Genomic DNA, 19,718 nt, shown 5'->3' with positions numbered 1-19,718 from the left:
GGACCCGGCTGTACACCCCACTTTGCTGAATCTTGCAGCGCCAGCAGGCACAGGTTGCAGCGCATCTTGTTGTTTATTCATGTTGGCGCCGGAAGTGCTGCGCTGCTGTGTGCGCTTCAGTAGCGGGCATCGGCGGTAGTGGGCAATGGCAGCAGCAGCTGTTCCTGGTGATCGGCCCGCCCCTCCCTCCTTCAATCGGTGCTGCTCCGTGCGCATCGGGTCTGGTCTCGCTCCGGGAGACTGGCCCTCCCTCCTTCAATCAGCGCTGCTATCTGCGCCTTGGTGATGTCTCCTGCTCCAAATGACTGACCCTCCCTCCTTCAATCAGCACTGCTGTGTGCTCGTCGGGGATGCTTTGTATGTATATATATTACCATATAGATTTATGGTGTTCTGCACCTAATTACCATGTACTGTGTATACCTAGCTAGTGCCACCGGTCTTCATTGCTATATATATATATATATATATATATATATATATATATATATATGGGGCGGCCAAAAATGTCGTGCCTAGGGGCCTGACCCGTAAATCCGCCCCTGCTCACTAGCCGCACACAGTAACCTGCCTGCCACACTGTATCGGATGCTGACGGCTGCATATCAGATTTATCTTCTGACCCAGAGCCGGCCCTAGCCAATTTTTGTTGGTGCCCCCTAACAAATTAAGGCAAAAAATATAAAAAAATTGTATATGTGTCCAAAAAATTTCTGAATCTGTACTTAATTGTCTTTAGAGAACATCCAACTCAGTTATAAGTTTAATGCAGCGTCTCAATAAATATTGCAAGGTTAGCTGTAAAAAATAGGAAAATTTACCCCCACCAAGCCCGTCGCGAACCTATCATGAGAAAAATCACACATAGGCCCCATACGAAAATACAGATGTGTCTGTGTATATGTCATATACATACATATGTATATGTTACCAGACATGTAAAAAAATTGTATGTATATATATATATATATATATATATATGCACAATTTTTTTTACATGTGTCTGTTAACATATACATATGTATGTATATGACATATACACGTGCACACATACATAACACTTTCCATTAGTTTGCTACTCCCAATAACCAGCAATTGCTGCAGTCAGTGCCTCACAAAGGGCCTTATTCTAGTTTACTCTAAAAGGCAAATTCCTTCTTAAACTGGGTACACATCTATACAATCCCTGTTTTCTTGCGACCGTTCGACCGACCATAGACGCGTCGGACCATCCACAAACAACAGCCGATACGCGCGTACACACCTGTACAATTTTACTTTCGACGTCCGATGTACTCCCGTCCAAACAGTCGCAAGAAAAAGATTGTACCACCGTACACACTCTCTCGATTTGGGATATTGACACGATATATATAAACAGAATTATCATAATGGGCTGCGTTAAGGGCATACCAAAAGAAAGAGGCGTGATTACAGAACCTAAACAAAAGTGATTTCATTTTTTACATCAGTACTGGCTGCGACGCGCTGCTGCACTAGTGAGCCGGTGTCAGTTTTCTGGCTGAAACCAGAGGCTGGTATATGTGGATCTGAATTAAATATTAAAGCCAGCACTCTGTAATAGAGACATTAAAGATGAATGGAGAACGTAATAGAATAAAACACAAATACAGTGTCTGTCCCTAGTCACCCTGTCGGCTGCTATAAAGACGGGGGAAAGCGTCTACAGTCAGCCGGCAGGGTGACTATGGACAGATACGGCAAACTGACTGTAGTCGCATACCCCGTCTTAATAGTCACCCTGCCCTACACGGTACCCAGAGAGTCACAGGAGGCAGTGCAGGACTTCGGGTGATAAATGATGTCAGTGCCAAGCACACAGTACAGGGCACAGCTGGTATATTATGGTAACATGTAGCAAACACAGTACAGTGCTATATGATAGTAACATATAGCACCCAATGGGCTCCAGGTGGTCTATGGCAATGAATAGCAGCCAGGTCTCTGGCAGTAGTACACGGCTCTGTGTAACAGAATCCTCGGGCTCTTGCAATCAGCGACATGCTCAGCTGTATAACCTGCATATGTCATCCGGCGGGCAGAGGCTTCCTATTCCCGGGAGCTGGGCGGCGGTGCCTGTCCCCGGGAGCAGAGCGGCGGGGCACACTGAGCTAACCCTGCACTGAAATTACCCTGCACCGCGACCAGCACCGCGACCAGCCCAGCACTGACAGCGCTCCGTCATACCTGCTCACTACTTCTGCTGCAGATGAGTTGTGCAGTACACGATATCTCATTACACCCGGCGCTTTGCCTCATGTAAGCCGTGCAGCGCCTCACCAACCACTATGCTGCTGACTGGGGCACCGTGGACTGCGGGAGACACCAGGGCAGAGCAGCCGGAGCGGCGCGCTGCACATCACTGACATGCTCCCGGGGCTGTCCGCGGGCGTCACTGGAAGATGTCAGTGTACAGGGGCTGTAGGAGGACGGGCTGGACTGCGCGCACCAGAGTCCCCCTGTGTCTGTTCGCTATTCCATCTGAGCGGCGCTCTATCCCCCACTGAGGACCGTGCCCCTTTGATGCCACTTGGGTATTCTGGTTTAGACGACCTTATACGCTTATCAGCGATTCTCATTACCGGCTGGAAAGTTAGTGTTCCCTGATTTGGAGCGGCTAGCACCACACTGGTGGTTTCTGATGCCCCATAAGACTGACTGACCTGTTCCCCCCTTTAAGCACAATCAGAAGGCAATTATCCCTTAACATTAAATATCCAAAGTGCTGGCCAGCCACCCATGGTAGGGATTTTTAAAGTTTTTTAAGCCATTTTTGTCTGAGAGGATCAATTACTTTTGCTTTATCGTGGAAATGAGTGGTTAATGTTTTATATGTAATTGTGTATTTTTATTGTCCCTTATTAACTGTGCTGCTTTTCACTTTGATTTTTAATTGTAATAAACCATTTATTATTGAATTAGTGAGAGTTTACTCTGAGAGTTTACTCTCAAACTTCTTTTATTTCATCACAAGTGCCTGATAGTTTGCACTGGATACAATTTAAGTGACACGTTGGCTACTCAGGAGATTAAAATATTACTCTGCGGGTACGTGCTATAAAGACAGGGGAAAGCGTCTACAGTCAGCCGGCAGGGTGACTATGGACAGATACGGCAAACTGTCTCTAGTCGCATAGTCTGTCTTTATAGCAGTTTGCCGTATCTGTCCATAGTCACCCTGCCAGCTGACTGTAGATGCTTTCCTCCGTCTTTATAGCAGCCGGCAGGGTGACTAGGGACAGATACGGCGACCTGCTATAAAGATGGGGTGCATGTATATTATGACCGGCTGGGTATGGTCGGACAAGACCGTTTTTGCCAGTTTATCGATCGTACAGAGGGAATCGGGACAGCGTACACACCTATACAATTGAATGGCCATCCGACCCAGAACGGAAGAACGGCACAACGATTGTATGTATGTGTACCCAGCTTTAGCTGGACAAAACCATGTGCACTGCAGGGGGGCAGATGTAACATGTGCAGAGAGAATTAGATTTGGGTGGGGTTTTACTTCAAAGTGAGATCTATATTGCAGTGTAAAAATAAAGCAGTCAGTATTTTCCCTGCTCAGAAACAAAATAACTCACCCAAAGCTAAATCTCTCTGCACATGTTACATCTACCCCCCTGCAGTGCACATGGTTTTGTCCAGTTAAGACGGAATTTGCCTCTAAGGGCAGTATTCAATGAGGCCAATTCGCCATGTTTCATGGCGAATTTGTGCTATTTTCACTTTAGAAGGTGATTTTTTGTGTCAGAAAGTGAATCACCCTATTCAACGTGCACTTTCCGCCGATGGCGAACAGTGAATGACGGACAATTCGCCGTCTGATACTCTCCGCAATTCGCTGTGGTTTTTCAATGGGTTTTTCAATGTGATTCGCCGTGAGTGTATTCAATGATCAGATGGCGAATGAATTTCTTTTTTTTTTTTATTAATTTTTTTATTTTGCATTAGAAAAAAAGAACATACATACAGTTAAAAAGTAAAAGAATCACAATAGACATACATACTGTGTACATTACAACATCACGAATAGCGGGTCTATTATAGCGTCCGCCACCATTTTCTATAATCTTTACTACGATGTCCTTGTCCTTTACTTTGTGGCAAACGCCCACCGGGGCTTTGATTTGTGGTGACACATTCCTTTGGCTACTAACCCTATACATAGTTATACACTTTGCTCATTTATATCTACCAGCCCATTATGCAGTTATATATTATTATGCTCATCATTTTGTCTACCATTTTGCCTAGCAAAGCGGGGGGGGGGGGGGGGGGGGGGGGGGGGGGAAGAAAGAAGAATAGAGTGCATAGCCCCCTTTTTTTTTTCTACTTTAAGAAGAAGTGCAATAGTGTTCAAGGTAATTCTCCTCAGTGTTTATTCAGAGAATAAGGCTTAGCTATCCTCTATTTGTAATATTGTGTAATCTTAAATATCATTTCATATCATAAGGATAAAGGGACGGGCATGATGGTGCGGAAAGGAGGGAGAGCATACCTTTTTTTTTTTTTTTTTAATCAGAAAATAAAGTGCAGTAGTGCTTGCGGTGGGTAATTCTCCTCCGTGTACGTTCACAGATAAAGCATATCTATTATGTTATTATCCTGCGGACTAGTGTTTACTTATTTAGAACACGTGCATATTCTTTTATCTATATGTAACAATTTAAATATTGTGCATAGGCGTGTTGTTTCTCCAATGTGTGGAGGTGATCCAATGGTGCCATATTTTTTCATACTTCTCCATGGTATTACGATTTAAGTGCACAGCTTTCTCACACTTAACTGTATAATTTACGAGGGCCTTCCAGCTCTCAATTTCGGGGTCCCTGCTAGACAACCAGGCCCTGGCCAATATGACCTTTGCTAGTGAGCACAAATTTATTACGTACTGTTTTTCTTCACAATTTAAACTCCTATTGTCCACGATCCCCAGTAAACAACATTTAGTGGTTAGGGTTTCCCTTCCAATCCCTGAATCTGAGATTATCTGAATAATTCCCTCCCAATATGCAGCCATTATTCGACAGCTCCAGAGCAGATGAATATAAGTACCAGGTTCATTCTTACATTTGGGACATATGTCAGACCTATTTTTATCGAATTTTACCATTCGCGTCAATGAAAGGTATGACCTATGGAGGACATATAGCTGGACTTGCTGGTTACGCAGCGAATATGTAGCCTTAGAGGGAGATGACGTTGCTAACACCCATTCACTGGCGAATGAATTTCTAAGTGATTTTCGCCATGTGTCACCGTGTAGCAATCGCCATGTTTTCATGGTGAAGTGGAATATGAACTTTTAAAATAATGGGTTTAAAAAAAAAAAATTGGTTTAAAAAAATCAGGAATTTTATTCTGTGAAGGGGCATGCTATTTTTAGTCATGTGCTTACAGCACATGAATATATATTTAATAAAAAATATATATATATAGTTTTTTACATATAACAGCCAGCAGGGGCCGGGAGCCAAGAGCCACTCATTACATATTCATATATTCACTGCTCCAGATCATTATATATGCACGATCGGGAGCAGTGTTAGCGGCTCCTACCCGGTCCCCTGCTAACTCTCCCGGGGCGCAGCCTGGGTCCCGGGGAGCTCTCCTCCCACACACATACATTCTGGGGCAGGCAGGGGGACTTCCATCTCCCTGCCTGCCACCATCCCCCAGCTCAGGGTTAACATTCGCCGTCAGGGGCAGCAACCCCCTGCAGCATTGAATAGTGTGTCAGCGAGGGCTGGCAGCGAAGGCTCCAGCCCTCCAGAACAGGGCGACTGTGTAGCGAATCTTAAACAGGATTCGCTGCACAGTGCGATCAAAGTAATACTGCCCTAAGAGTGAACTAGAATAAGGCCCAAAGGGTCACTCTTTCTGACAAAATCCTTCTTAGATGGACAAAACCATGTGCACTGCAGGTGGGGCAGATGTTACTTGTGAAGAGAGAATTAGATTTGGGTGGGGTTTTAATTCAAAGTGAGATCTATATTGCAGTGTAAAAATAAAGCAGTCAGTATTTACCCTGCACAGATACTAAATAACTCACCCAAATCTAATTCTCTCTGCACATTTTACATCTGCCCCCCTGCAGTGCACATGGTTTTGTCCATCTAAGAAGAATTTTGTCAGAAAGAGTGAACTAGAATAAGGCCCAAAGTGAAATACAAGTGACCGCATGTGCGGCACTTCTGGCTTTTGAATGCGTACATAAATGCCTGGAGGTTCTTTATAATGTTTCAGTGCTTGTTCACTGTCTTTAGTTTACAGAAAACAATAAGAAAACATACAGTACATTAATGCAAGTAGATCACCCTCATGCATACATTGGCTCGTCAGTGGTTGTGCAGTTTTCTTTAATCTGAAGACAGTCAACAAGTGCTGAAACATTATTGTGTATATATGGCGGTACTCACATACAACAGGTATAAGGTCCCGTCACCCTCAGAGAGAGCTCCCCAGCCAGGAGCCCAATATTCAGCATGCAGAAGCAGCAGCAATCAGTAACAAATAGCACTGGCCGGAGTGCTCATTGAGCAGGAACAATGTCACCACCAACACTTTAGTGGAAAGAGCAGGGTCACTCCGGGACTTTCAATTCAGTATTGTGTCCTGAAGATGGGCGATTCCCGAAACGCCATAGACCCCATTAAAAGCACGAAGTGCATACATACTGTATATAGTGGTCCAGAAAATAAGCGTCACTCCGGGACTCCTCTTATTGTACAAAACGGTTGTATATAATGGTGTATACGGCATTTCGGGCAGGACGAAATGCAGCAGACGCCATTAAATACAGCCTTTTTCACAATAAGAGGAGTCCAGGAGTGGCGCTTATTTTCTGGACCGTTGTTACTGACAGAATCAACATCAAAGCAGGCACCCGGGCAAGAAAACATGCGGTTGGCATACAGAGTGTCAGACTTTTGCATATGTATCATTAGATACACTATATATATATATATATATATATATATATATATATATATATATATATATATATATTTATATACACACATACACATCCACTGTATGCTGACACTCGACACAAAACAGTTTTCACCCTCTCAGGGTCTTGACAAAGGTGCCTTGACAAAGTACCTGAGAGGGTGGAAACGCGGTGGCGGCAGCTGGGAGTCCTCTGTGTTACTGCAGCCTGATATAAGAACAAAGGGAGTTTGCAGAAGGAAAGAGGAGATACTTTTGAAAGTGGTGAGCTGAACAGCATCTGCAGTCTGCGGCATGCAGACGTGAGTACAAGTCCCGCATTTGGCTACCCACCCGCTGAAGTGAACCCGGCGGGAGAGCAGGAAAGGGAGATACCGCACAGCTGATTTCAGCTGTCAGTGATGGCGCACCCCAACCAGAGACACTGCTGTCTCTTGGTTCCTGCACCGTGCTGACTGAAAGATCACCGCAGGGCATAACAGCCTGAGCAGTCAGAGGGACTGGTGTGACAGGAGAGACCAGTGGCTGCAGGTGGGTGGCTTAGCTCAGAAGTTCAGGAGCAGATCGACCCGTGGCGGTGACCATAGGTGTGCGCACATTGAGTCCTATGGGTGCACAGGCACCCCCTAATGCTGTGCCCACCCTTATGAACATCTCCCTACCAACCGTACCTTTTACCAAAGACTTTTGCTTTTTAGAACTGTATTCCATTGAAACAAGCGCCCATCAATCCATTATGTGTGTTTTGCATTGTTACTTGTACCAGACCATTGTCATATCACTACATATCATCCATATATGTTTTTTTACTTTATTTGCATGTATTATTACACTGAGAGCCGTTTTATATTGTTGCGAATACCAATAGATGATGATAGACACGCCTGATTGGCACTGTTAGACATACCCAATGGGCGGAGTTATACATGCCCAATATGTGGTGCTAGGCACACCCCTTTGACGGAGCACCCCCTAATAAAATGTGCTGCGCATGCCTATGGTGGTGACGCTGCCAATCGGATTCCCCGCTGACCACCAATGTTACTGGTGCCGCCCCTAGGCATTAACCAATGCCCAAGGCCAGGGGTTCCCAATCTTTTCCGAATCACGGCACCCTAGAGTATCAGAATTTTTCCACAGCACCCCTAGGCCCAGAAAAATATATTTTAAATTAAGTAGATTGTGTTTATATGTGCTTCTTAGGTTCAGTTATGTGTTAAAATATATGTACAATCAGAAGCAAATCCTGTCCTTTATGATTGGCAGCCACCAGCACTGGTTTTGTCCATAAATAATTGATCACAAATAATTTGTATTGGTCCTGGACCACCAACCCGTGGCACCCCTGCAAGTGTCCTGAGGCACCCCAGGGAGCCACAGCACACAGTTTGGGAACCACTTCCCTAGGCAATGCCCTATGCCTAGGGCCAGCTCTGTTCTGACCTCCGATTTAATCACATCATGATTTGGGCTGATTTCACTCAATTTCTCAGCCTCATCTGCCAGAATCGAGTAAAAAAGGTCCCAAAATCGCAGTGTATGGGGGCCTTTACGTAAAAACAATAAATTATATTTAACCCCTTCCCGACACATGACGTATATATACGTCATGAGTCGGTTGCGGGGGAATCAAGCCAGCTCACGGAGTGAGCTGGCTTGAAAGAGAGCAGGTAATGGCTGTATATTACAGCCAGGTACCTGCTCTCACGGCCACGAGCGGCGAGTTCGCCGATCGTGGCCGTTTAACCCTTTAAGCACCGCGGGCAAAGCGCCCGCAGTGCTTAAATAGCTGATCGGAGGGGGGGCGCCCCCCTCCGGCGCCGATCGGGGCCCCCCGCGGCGAGATCGGAGGGTGCCGATCGGTTGCCATGGCAGCCAGGGGTCTAATGTAGACCCCTGTGCTGGCCATGTCAGCATACCTATTACATCCTGCCTGAGGCAGGATGTAATAGGAAGTGCTGAAAATCACTATGTTCAGCCATAGAGCTCTATGGCTGAACCTAGTACAGGCGATCGCGCCCCCTAGTGGTCAAGTACACTAGGGGGCCTTGTAGTAAAAGTAAAAAAAAAAAATAAGTTTAAAAATAAAAAAAAAATAAAAAAATATTAAAAGTTCAAATCACCCCCCTTTCCCCATTTCACAAAAAAAAAAAAATTAAACATATTTGGTATCGCCGCGTTCCTAAAAGTCCGATCTATTAAAATATAACATTAGTTATCCCACATGGTTAAAGGCGTAAACGGAAAAACATTCCCAACGCCAAAACTACGTTTTTTGGTCGCATCGCCTACCCAAAAAAATGTAACTAAAAGAGATCAGAAAGTCGCACATATCCCATAATGGTATTAATTAAAAAGTACACTTCAGCCCACAAAAAATGAGCCCTCACCCAGGTCCGTAGGTGGAAAAATAAAAAAGTTATAAGCCGCAGAACATGGCGACGCGACGCAAATTAGAAAAACCGTAAAATTTTCTATTTTTTTTTTAGTGGTAAAACGTAACGAAAACTATATAAGTTTGGTATCACCGGAATCCTAACGACCCATAGAATAAAGATAACCCATCATTTTAAACGAACTATGAACTCCAAAAAAAACGTAACCAGCGCAAAATTGTGGAATTGCGTTTTTTTTCCTTTTTACCCCACATTGAATTATTTCCTGATTCCCCAGAATATTATACGGTATAGTAAATGGTACCATTAAAAAGTACAACTTGTCCCGCAAAAAAAAAAAGCCCTCATGTGTCTATATAGCCGGAAAATTAAAAAAGTTACGCTTATTTGAACGCGAGGAGGAAAAAAAAAAAAAAATTAACAAAAAACGCCCGGTCGGCGTTACAGTGTAACTAGGTAACAGAGTATACACAACAACAGAAAAGTGCTCAATAAGTGGGTATCTTTCTGTTGGATGTGCAGGCAATATACGAATAACCTACACACTTGCCCAAAGGACTTCTTCAGGGATAAAAACTTTATAACTGAGTAATAAAGAATAAAATAATACAGTAGATGTACAAAAGAAGAAAACACCACCCGCCCCGGGTGGTGGATGCAGGGCTGATAAAATAAATAAAAAAATTAGATTAAAAAATATTGCTTTTTATAGTAGAAATACAAGTCACAGAAGGCCTCCCCTGCATGCTGGGATGTGGCAAAGCACAAGTCCCAACATTCGGGGCATTAATGGGCTCCTTAGACTTGTAGTTCACCTGTAAAAAGAATTTTAAAATAAAGACACACACAGAATAGTAAAACTTTAATGCTAACATTTTACACCAATCCATTTACACATTTACCTTTCCTTTCTCCCACGAAGCTGGTCCTCCAGCGCATCTCATCCCGCACTGACAGCAGAGTGAGCTGTGTCCCCGTCACTGAGAGAATTCCGCTGGCCTCCATGCTGGGGACCCGTCTCAGTCTGCTGTCAGTGCGAGATGAGATGAGCCAGAGGACCAGCTTCATGGGATTGAGGAAGGGTGTGTATGTGTAAATGGATTGGTGCAAAATGTACACAGTAAAGTTTTACTATTTTGTGTGTGTGTGTGTGTGTCTTTATTTTAACATTCTTTTTGCAGATGAACTACAAATTCAAAAAGAGAAAATAATATTCTACTAGAGAATATAGAGGGCGCCTTGGTATGGGTTGTTTCTCCCAAAGCTGCTGCTGGTTTATAGGGGTAGTCACTCCCTCTGAAGGATACACAAAAAACATACAAGGAGCAGCGCTAGAAACTACAATGAATAAATCTTTTTTCTTAGTTTTAACATTTTTTCTTTATATAAAAATTCAATAACAGTACATCAATTTTCATACATGTACAATATAAAGAATAAAAAATGTCACTCACAGGATATGGGTATTGAGCCTCTGATGTATCTGGCTCTTCATAGTTTTTACCCAAATTTCACTGGGTAATATTACCAGAGCTATTGCTACTTGTGCTACTGTTCTGGGAAACAAAGGCAATTGGGAAAGGGAATCACAGGTCCTCACTAGTTGTACAGTGTCTTGGTGTCAGCGCCGCTGGAGGAGTCTGTGAAGAAATAGCTGGAAGATGTTGGTCCAGCCCTAAACCTCTTTGGTAGCAGGGCCCACGATAGCCAACCTGGAGTGGTTGGCTGGTTGATTGGGTTATGTAAGTATTGATACTGCAGGTGACTGCAGGTGTAAGTACTGATCTTGCAGGTGACTGATAGATATTTGAAAAGACACCCGGAGGTACAGGGCAATGTAATTGGTTGAGGGCCACAATGGATCCTGGATAAATTCAGGGAGAAAGTAAACTCTGACAGGTGGCTATGGATGTTGTTGGCTCACCTGGAGAAATCTGTCTATGAACTAGAGGTTTATATAAGTTATAATAGTTTTTATCATGAATAACCCTCCACTTGATATATTGGTATCATTAAATGTGCTCACTGCCCGCCACCTTATTTTTAAAACACCTGTATTGTTGTGTGTTCACATATATGTTTGGTTTGGAGACCAAAAAAGAAAAAGTGTCCTGTGTCCTAAAAAATGCGGTCGTGCTTACTGTCAGGGCCGGTGCAAGGCACCGGAGCGCCCCAGGCAAGTCGGGGTGGGGGCGCCCCGGTGTCTGCCGCCCGGGTACCTGTCCTGCGGTGCTGTAATGCTGGCAGCGGGGGGTCCCTGCAGTCAATAAGAAATAACGAGCGCTATCCATCGGGCTATGCGGAAGCGCTTCTGTTTTGGAAACACTGGGCGCACGGCGGACGCTGATTGGCTGAATCTCAGCCAATCAGCGTGCGGCCAGTGTTTCCAAAACAGAAGCGCTTCTGCATAGCCCGGCGGATAGCGCTCGTTATTTCTTATTGAGTGCAGGGACCCCCCGCTGCCGCCGCCGCCAGCTTTATATACGCACAGCGCCCGCAGGACAGGTATCCGGGCGGCAAGGGGGGCGAAATACCACCCTCCAGTGGCTGGCGCCCTAGGCAAATGCCTAGATTTGCCTAGTGGTGGCGCCGGCCCTGCTCACTGTCCACTTAACCACGGACATGTGGACAAGTGGAAATGGGCAGACTAAAGACTATATGACTGACAGCCATAGGCGTGCACACGGGGGGTGCCGGGGGTGCACAGACACCTCCTAATGACCGGCATACCCCCCCGCACGATTGCAGCTCCCACTACTGGCAGCAGCAGTGGCGTAAAATACAGCTTGAGGGGACCCGACGTAACAGCAGACAATCCCCTGCAACCAAACCATTTGTTTTATGGTTTAAAATAATGTCCCTCGTCAGCAGCACAGTGAAGGGGGAGGAGCTGATCCATACTGTCACTGAGTCCCCTCCCCTCTCCCCCCTGATAGCGCCGTTGCTGGGGCTTGACGTCACAATCTAGTGACAGCCCCGGCGCTAAAAACAAATCCAACTGCTGCCAGCGCTGTGACCAGGGGAGATCCGGCGCAGTGACCTTTAAAGTTCCGGCATTGTGTACCCGGAGACCTGGCCCTGAGACAGCGGAGACCCAGCCCTGCGCCTGATGGAGACGCTGTGTCCGTGGCAGAGACGGAGCTATGTGCAGGAGATGCGCCACTACTGAAGGTAATTGTGCTGAATGGGAATCTCTCTCTCTCCTCCCCACCTCTTTCCCCTTCTCTCTTTCCCTCTCACTATCCACCCATCTTTCTCTACCTGCCGCTGTCTCTCCTTCTTTCTCTTACTGATAGCTTCTCTCTCTCTCCCTGTTCCCCCTCCTGTCACTGAGTTGGTCGCCGAGTGGCTAGCCGTCAGCACAGCAGTGGGCACTGGCAGTCCAAAAAAGATATCACTCACTACACAGCTGAAGGGGGTCAGGGCTGACACAGGGGGAGGGGGACAGGGCTGACACAGGGGGAGGGGGACAGGGCTGAAACAGGGAGGGGGGACATGTCTGACAAAGGAATGGGGACAGGTGTAATGTGTAATAGTCATTACGGTGTGTGACATACTGTGTTATTGGCATCACAGTGTGTCACTTAATCTGTAATGGGCATCACGGTGTGTGGCATAATGTGTAATGCGCATCACGGTGTGAGGTGTAATGGGCATCATGTTGTGAGGTGTAATGAGCATTACATTGTGAGGTGCAATGTGTTATGGGCATCACGGTGTGAGGAGCAATGTGTAATGGGCATTACGATGTGGCATTTGGTATACTATGTAATGGGTGTGTGACGTGTAATAGGCATTACGGTGTAAATTTGGCATAATGTGTAATGCGTATTACAGTGTGTGGCTTTATGTGGAATGGGCTTTATTTGTGATGGACATTACTGTGCATTATGTGTAATGAGCATTACAATGTGTGGCATTACAGTGTAAATTTTTGCAGCTCGCCTTCGGCGGGCACTGTCCCTGTTTCTAGTATGTGTTGGGGGGGGGGGAATAATTAATTCCGAAGTGCATATACATAAATAAGTCACCTTCTATTTAGTTTACATTGATGCCCTGTAGGCGGTGATGGACACGCCTAGTAGGTGGTGAAGGACACGCCCAGTAGGCGGTGATGGACACGCCCCTCCAATTGTGCACCCCCTAACAAAATGGGCTGCGCACGCCTATGCTGACAGCCCACTGGGAAGATGGATCACATTACGCAGCAACAAAAGCAGCGTCACCAGTAGCAGCATCTCGGAAGCGCCAGCTCGTTCCAAGGCAGGCTACGCTGTGTATCACCGGTTTCAGTAAGAGCCACACCAGCAAGAACCTCTTAGAGAAACTGAATTAAATCATCGCCAATGGCTTACCACACTTTGACTCTGGCGGGGATTTGTTATATCAGACAGTGGCCACTCAACTGCTGGTTCTGTGGTTTAGGGGCTTCACCAGGCATTCGTGCTTCACTGGCAACCATCTCAATATAAGTGTCTCTAAGCTGCTTTATCCAATGACAAAGCCAACCCTTTTTCAGCTTCATTTCTCCCTCTACTAGCACCAGAGAAAGAGCTTTTCTCAAATCTTCTCTGTTTATTAGAAGATTAGAACTATAGATCTATAGAAAAAGCAAAGCAAACAGTAACAGACCATCTGAGAAGGTGCGGTAAGTAGTATATGCATTATATCAGAATCAAACCATATATAATAATATGCCGCAGATTTTTACATAGAAGTCTGCATGAGGAATTCAAATTCATCAGTCCTGTTTTTTGCAAGTGGAAAATGCTTGTAGTAACATGTGCTACAAGTTTGATATGCACTATATCTGAACTTGCCCCCCGAGGCTTGTGTCCCTTAGTCTCTACACCACTGAGCTGGTTGGGATCTGTAAAAGCCCAGAGGTATAAAACTTGCAGAATTTGAAATGTAGTAATTATCAACTCAGCATAAAGACAGTTATTCAGTATCAGCTACAATCATTCAACATTACATAGTAAAAGCTAAGCTTAGTTGAATATTATTTTATTTGTTACTAAATTATATTATCCTGTCACGCCGGCAGCCATATCCCCCATAGGTTCTAAGGGGGCGGGCGTATGCAAATGAGGGCTCGACTTATGCTAATTAGCCGCGACCTCATTTTCATACGAGAATAGACGCTGTGCGCATGCGCACAGCGTCTATTCTACTAGATTGGGGGTCTCCCAATTGCCACCCCCCCGCAGCGGGACAATGCCTGCCGCGGGTGGGACAGCGGGACAGGACCCGAAAATCGGGACTGTCCCTCTAAAATCGTGACAGTTGGGAGGTATGCAGTGCGACCCCGGGTAGTAGATCCTGCCTAGATCACCTTGCATATGCGATCCTCTAGTAAATGTGCCCACAAGTATAACTATGATTTTGCATACATATATCTTAAAGGTTGTGTATTACTGAATAATATAATATACAGCTACATGTATATACCTTGCTCTCTTTTAGTTTTAAGCAGTAGTTTGCATACAGTAGATGGGTGTCATTAGATCCTCTTTAATGCAGAAAACACTGGTAACAATGTCATCTGAGCTTCCTGCACATCACCAGGGCATAACTGCATACCTCCCAACAGTACCGTTTTCCGCAGGACCGACCCGTTTTTTTTGGGATGGTGCCTGGGTCTGGCAGTGTCCCGGAGGGACAGCTGGGAGTCCCCCCATCCTGAACGGAATAGACGCTGTGCACACAGCATCTATTCGGAGAAGCAGAGGACGGAAAATGGGGGTGTGGCCAGATGGCACCTTCATTTGCATAGGCTGCGCTCTCATTTACACAGGCCACGTCCCCTTTTGCTAGTGCAGACGTTGGGAGGTATGTAACTGCATTAAATGAAGATGGCTATCCACCCAGTTCAAGTGCGACTTTACGTCAGGGATGGGGAACCTTTGGCCCTCCAGTTGTTGAACTACACATCACAGCATGCCCTGCTTCAGTTTTGCTATTTGGCCATGTTAAAACTGTTGCAGGGCATGCTGGGATATGTAGTTCAACAACAGCTGGAGGTCCACAGGTTCCCCATCCCTGCTTTACGTCAATGAGCTCCAGCTGACAAGGTATTTACATTGATAACCTGGTAAGTGTTTGGGAGTTACTGTAAATCCTGAAAGACCCACAGTACCTATTTGTTTTCTGAAAACATTGCACCTTAATTTTTACTCAATTGCTACATATTTATTGTAGTGTTTTTATTTCAGAAACAAATTTAAAGTTATGTGCATACACACCAATGGGACACTGACATACCTCTTATGCTCAGTTGCAGGATCCCATAGTAAAATTTAGTGGCGACCTAATGATTCATTAAGGGTGTCCATCTCGGCAGGGTAAATTTACTAAGATGAGAGTTCTATTGAAGATGGGATGTTGCCCATAGCAACCAATTAGATTCTATGTGTTATCTTCTAGAAGGTGCTAAATAAATGTAAGTAGAATCTGATTGGTTGCTATGGGCAACATCCCATCTTCAATAGAACTCCCATCTAGAGTAAATTTCCCCCAGCTTGTCTAATTAGATACTTTCAATTCTAGAACAAAAAGCCCAAACAGGACTCCAATTCTCATGTGTCACCTCCACATCACCTCAAGAGGGCATAGTGGAGGCATAAATAGCAGATTGGGCAGAATTGTGAAGCCCCTTTCTCCTCTACTGGTAGTTCTGCCCATGGCCATTGATCTTTCCACAAGGACTGGGTTCTGAGGGGTGCAACGACTAATCCAGGGAGTGTAGCTAATACTAAAAAAACAAAGTCAAATACTATGCATGATGCCACATGCTGCCAAGAGGGGCTCCCTTCCACATGCCTAGGTAATTAGTACCTGCCACCCACCTCTTGCCATTTGTGGTTCTGCCACTGATCCCTTTAGTAACCTCCAGGTTTGGACTGGCCCACAAGGATACAGGGGAAACACTAGGTGAGCCCTATTGCCTGTGGGCCCACCTCCTCCTCTAGGGATTATGTAATACACTAGTCAATTGAATTATATGTATGCATATGTTAATTTATACCACACTAGAATATGGTGTATTTTCTACAGTGCATTTGTATTATTAATCTGTTACTTTATCAAGGGGCCCAGAACATGAACTCTCTAATGAAAAGCCTAACCTAAACACCCCTAAATACGGACCACTACCACTGCATTCCCCTGGTTACCCCAATATACCATACAGTTTATTTCTAGTTTGAAACATATGTCTTGTTTGAATTTACATGAGGCCTGGAAAATGCTAAAGGGAATTATTATGTGTATGTATTTATGAAATATATCTATTGAATCTATAGCTGCATGGATAATGATCAAGTGTGTAATACTGATACTGATCTAGAGTATATCTATTAGGTGGCGACAATTAGGACAGTGCAGAAAAATAACCAGTGGATATCTGAAGGTCTAGTAATTTAGGAGGGCTATAGTTTTCGGGACACCCAATTGTCTAAGGTGTGTGGCCTGAAGGCATGCTGGCCGTAAGGGCCAGTATGCCATGGATATACACAGTGAGCTCCTGAAGTCCTGGGAGGCGCGGCCAATGCAAAAGAGCTTAGGCGGCTACCGCCCCCAGGTGAAGATGCCGCAGAAGCCCTGGGGGGCTGAGCTCCCCTGGGTGAAAAAAGAAGAATCAGATTAATAATATATTTTAAAACCAGTGTTTGTGTGTTTTATTTTAATATTTCCTTTACAGGGGGGCTATAGGTACCGGCGGGCCTTTAATGCCCCACATGCTGGTATCTGTGGTTCTCCCAAGTACCAGCATGTGGGGCAGGCTTGCTGGGACCTGTAGTCCTACTGTAAAAGACAATATTACTGTTAAAACAAGCTATCAACCCTGCACCCACCGCCCAGGGGTGCAGGGGATAGCCCCGGGCTGCAGCCCAGGCCTGGGGTGCCCTGGAGAGGGGGGACCCCCTTATTTGGGGGGTCCCCACCTCCCCAAAAACTCCCGGCCTGGGCTGACTAGTTAGGGTGGGTAATGCTTTGGCCACGGGACACCATCAAGCGTGTCCCCTGGCTATGGCATTACACCCCCTGCTAGTGGAGCCTGGTGCTGGTCTCCAAAATACGGGGGACCCCTATTCATTTTGTCCCCCGTATTTTGGAAACCAGGGCCAGCCCAAGAGCCTGGTGCTGGTCCCCAAAATCCGGGGGACCCCACGCACTTTGTCCTCTGGATTTTAGGAACCAGGACCACTCAAAAAGCCCGGGGCTGGTCATGCCTGGGGGGGGGCCCCATGCCATTTTTTTATTTTACAAAATGATTGTCTGTATGATAGGACGAGACGCTGGACCCCGGACTTGGTAAGTATTTTTTTTTATGTCCGTTCCCACTGTACCGCCAATGTTTAAAAGTTTGCATATGGGGGGGTCGGTCGGTGAAGGGGGAACCACTAGCCACCAATGATTAACTTTTTTTTGGGGGGGGGGGGGGCAATATTAGGGGGAGGTGAAAGAATACTTATTAAAGTATTATAAGTAATGTTCAGTAATAATAACATTTTTGTGATGAAGTGCAGTGTTTCACTTTCTGTGACAGATTTGAAATCTCCCGTGCTGAATCTCCCAATTTGAATCTCTGACATAAATCTCTCTGAATGTGGCTCATTGTCTGAAATGAGCCACAAGAGTGAAATCTCTTGTGCTGAATCTCCCGTTATGTATCTCTGGCACACATCTCTGCGTATGTAGGGCCCTTTACAGTAAACCACAATAAGGGAACTGTACAAAGTTTGTCTGCACACTACTTAACCCAATTCAATTAACTATCCAGCACTCAGGGCCATAAAGAACTGTGCAGGGCTGGGTAATATAGGGGGCGTGGTTAAATCACAGAGGCATAGCCACACCCTCTACAAAAAATTGTATTGTATTTGATTTATTTTTATAATATGGTTTTGACTTAAACTAAATATATTAGCTACTTATTTTCTGGTGTACTTCATGACACAAGGCAATTTTTGAATGACCTTTCACCAGGAATAAATTGTATGTTTTTGTATGGAAAATACTGTTGATTACCACTGTCATCCTCAGGATAAGATCACATGACAATGGTGTACTGTGCATTGGGGATTCCAAGCAGACATGAGTTGTGATTAAGGGGCAGATTTATTAAGCTTGGAGAAGAGATAAGCTGGAGATAAAGTGGAGAAAAGGTAAAAGGAGATAAAGCACCAGCCAATCAATTCCCAACTGTCTTTTTCAAACACAGCTGATTGGCTGGTGCTTTATCTCCTTTTACCTTTTCTCCGCTTTATCTCCAGTTTATCTCTTCTCCAAGCTTAATAATACCGCTTTCAGACTGCACTCTAGACCCGGGTTATTGCCGTGTTCTTGCGGCCCCAACACGGGTCATGGTGCGGTCTGAAAAGGCCACCACGGGTCGAGCAACACAGGTGTTCAACCCTGGTAATGACCAGGGTTGAACACGGCTATGACCCGTGTCATGTGCAGTGTGAATGGGTGCCTGGGTCGAGCGACCCGTGTCCCGTTCACAGTATGGAGGAGGCAGCACTGTCAGCTCCAAGTACTGTCTCCTCCTGAGCCCCCGATGACGCACCGCCGCCCAGCACCGCCCCATGTGACGTCACCGACTCGGCAATATGCCGTGTCGGAACTTTCAGACCGCATTGCCGTGTTGCTCTGGGGATGGGACCCGTGTCCTAATCCCGTGTGCGACACAGCATTTGCGGTCTGAAAGTAGTATAAATCTGCCCCTTAGTCACAGATATTCTCCAAATGGAATAGCAAAAAGTTTGTGTGACCCTGGAAGATAGACCTAGGCTATGTGCACAGCCGTGCTTATGTATGAGACATAATGGCAATACACATCTGTGTGCCTGTGACTGGTCCCTGTGTGTCATTTGGAGTTGGGGTAAGCTGCATGCTCTTATCACTTATGCTCTCTTGAGCACAGATGGTTAAATCAAAATAACTGAGGTACTAAATAAGTCACCTGTGTTCAAGTATGCCTATATTATATTTTGAAATGAGTTGTGTGTGGAATCACTATCTCAGTATTTCCAGATTTTGCTGTTGATGAACAAAAGCTAAATTTCTTCCTATAAACCCATTCGTAGAAGCTTATATAGGGGGTTATTGTGGTTGAGTCAGTTCGATACGTTTGCGGACAGAGCGCGGTTTTTAACCATTGCGCATGTGCAGCGATAGCACACCGCTTGCGGACGGAACTCACCGATCAAAAAGTCGTCCCCGATCACGGACAGACAAAGTGAGGGTTTTTATGGGAGAGGCTAGAAAACAGGGCGAAACTGGGCGTATCTCTGGGCGTACATGGGGGGGGGGGTACCTAAACTGCACGGAGGT

This window comes from Crinia signifera, chromosome 5 (genome assembly GCF_055691185.1).
Source record: "Crinia signifera chromosome 5, ASM5569118v1, whole genome shotgun sequence".
Taxonomy (NCBI): domain Eukaryota; kingdom Metazoa; phylum Chordata; class Amphibia; order Anura; family Myobatrachidae; genus Crinia; species Crinia signifera.
Note: the sequence above shows the minus strand (reverse complement) of the source record.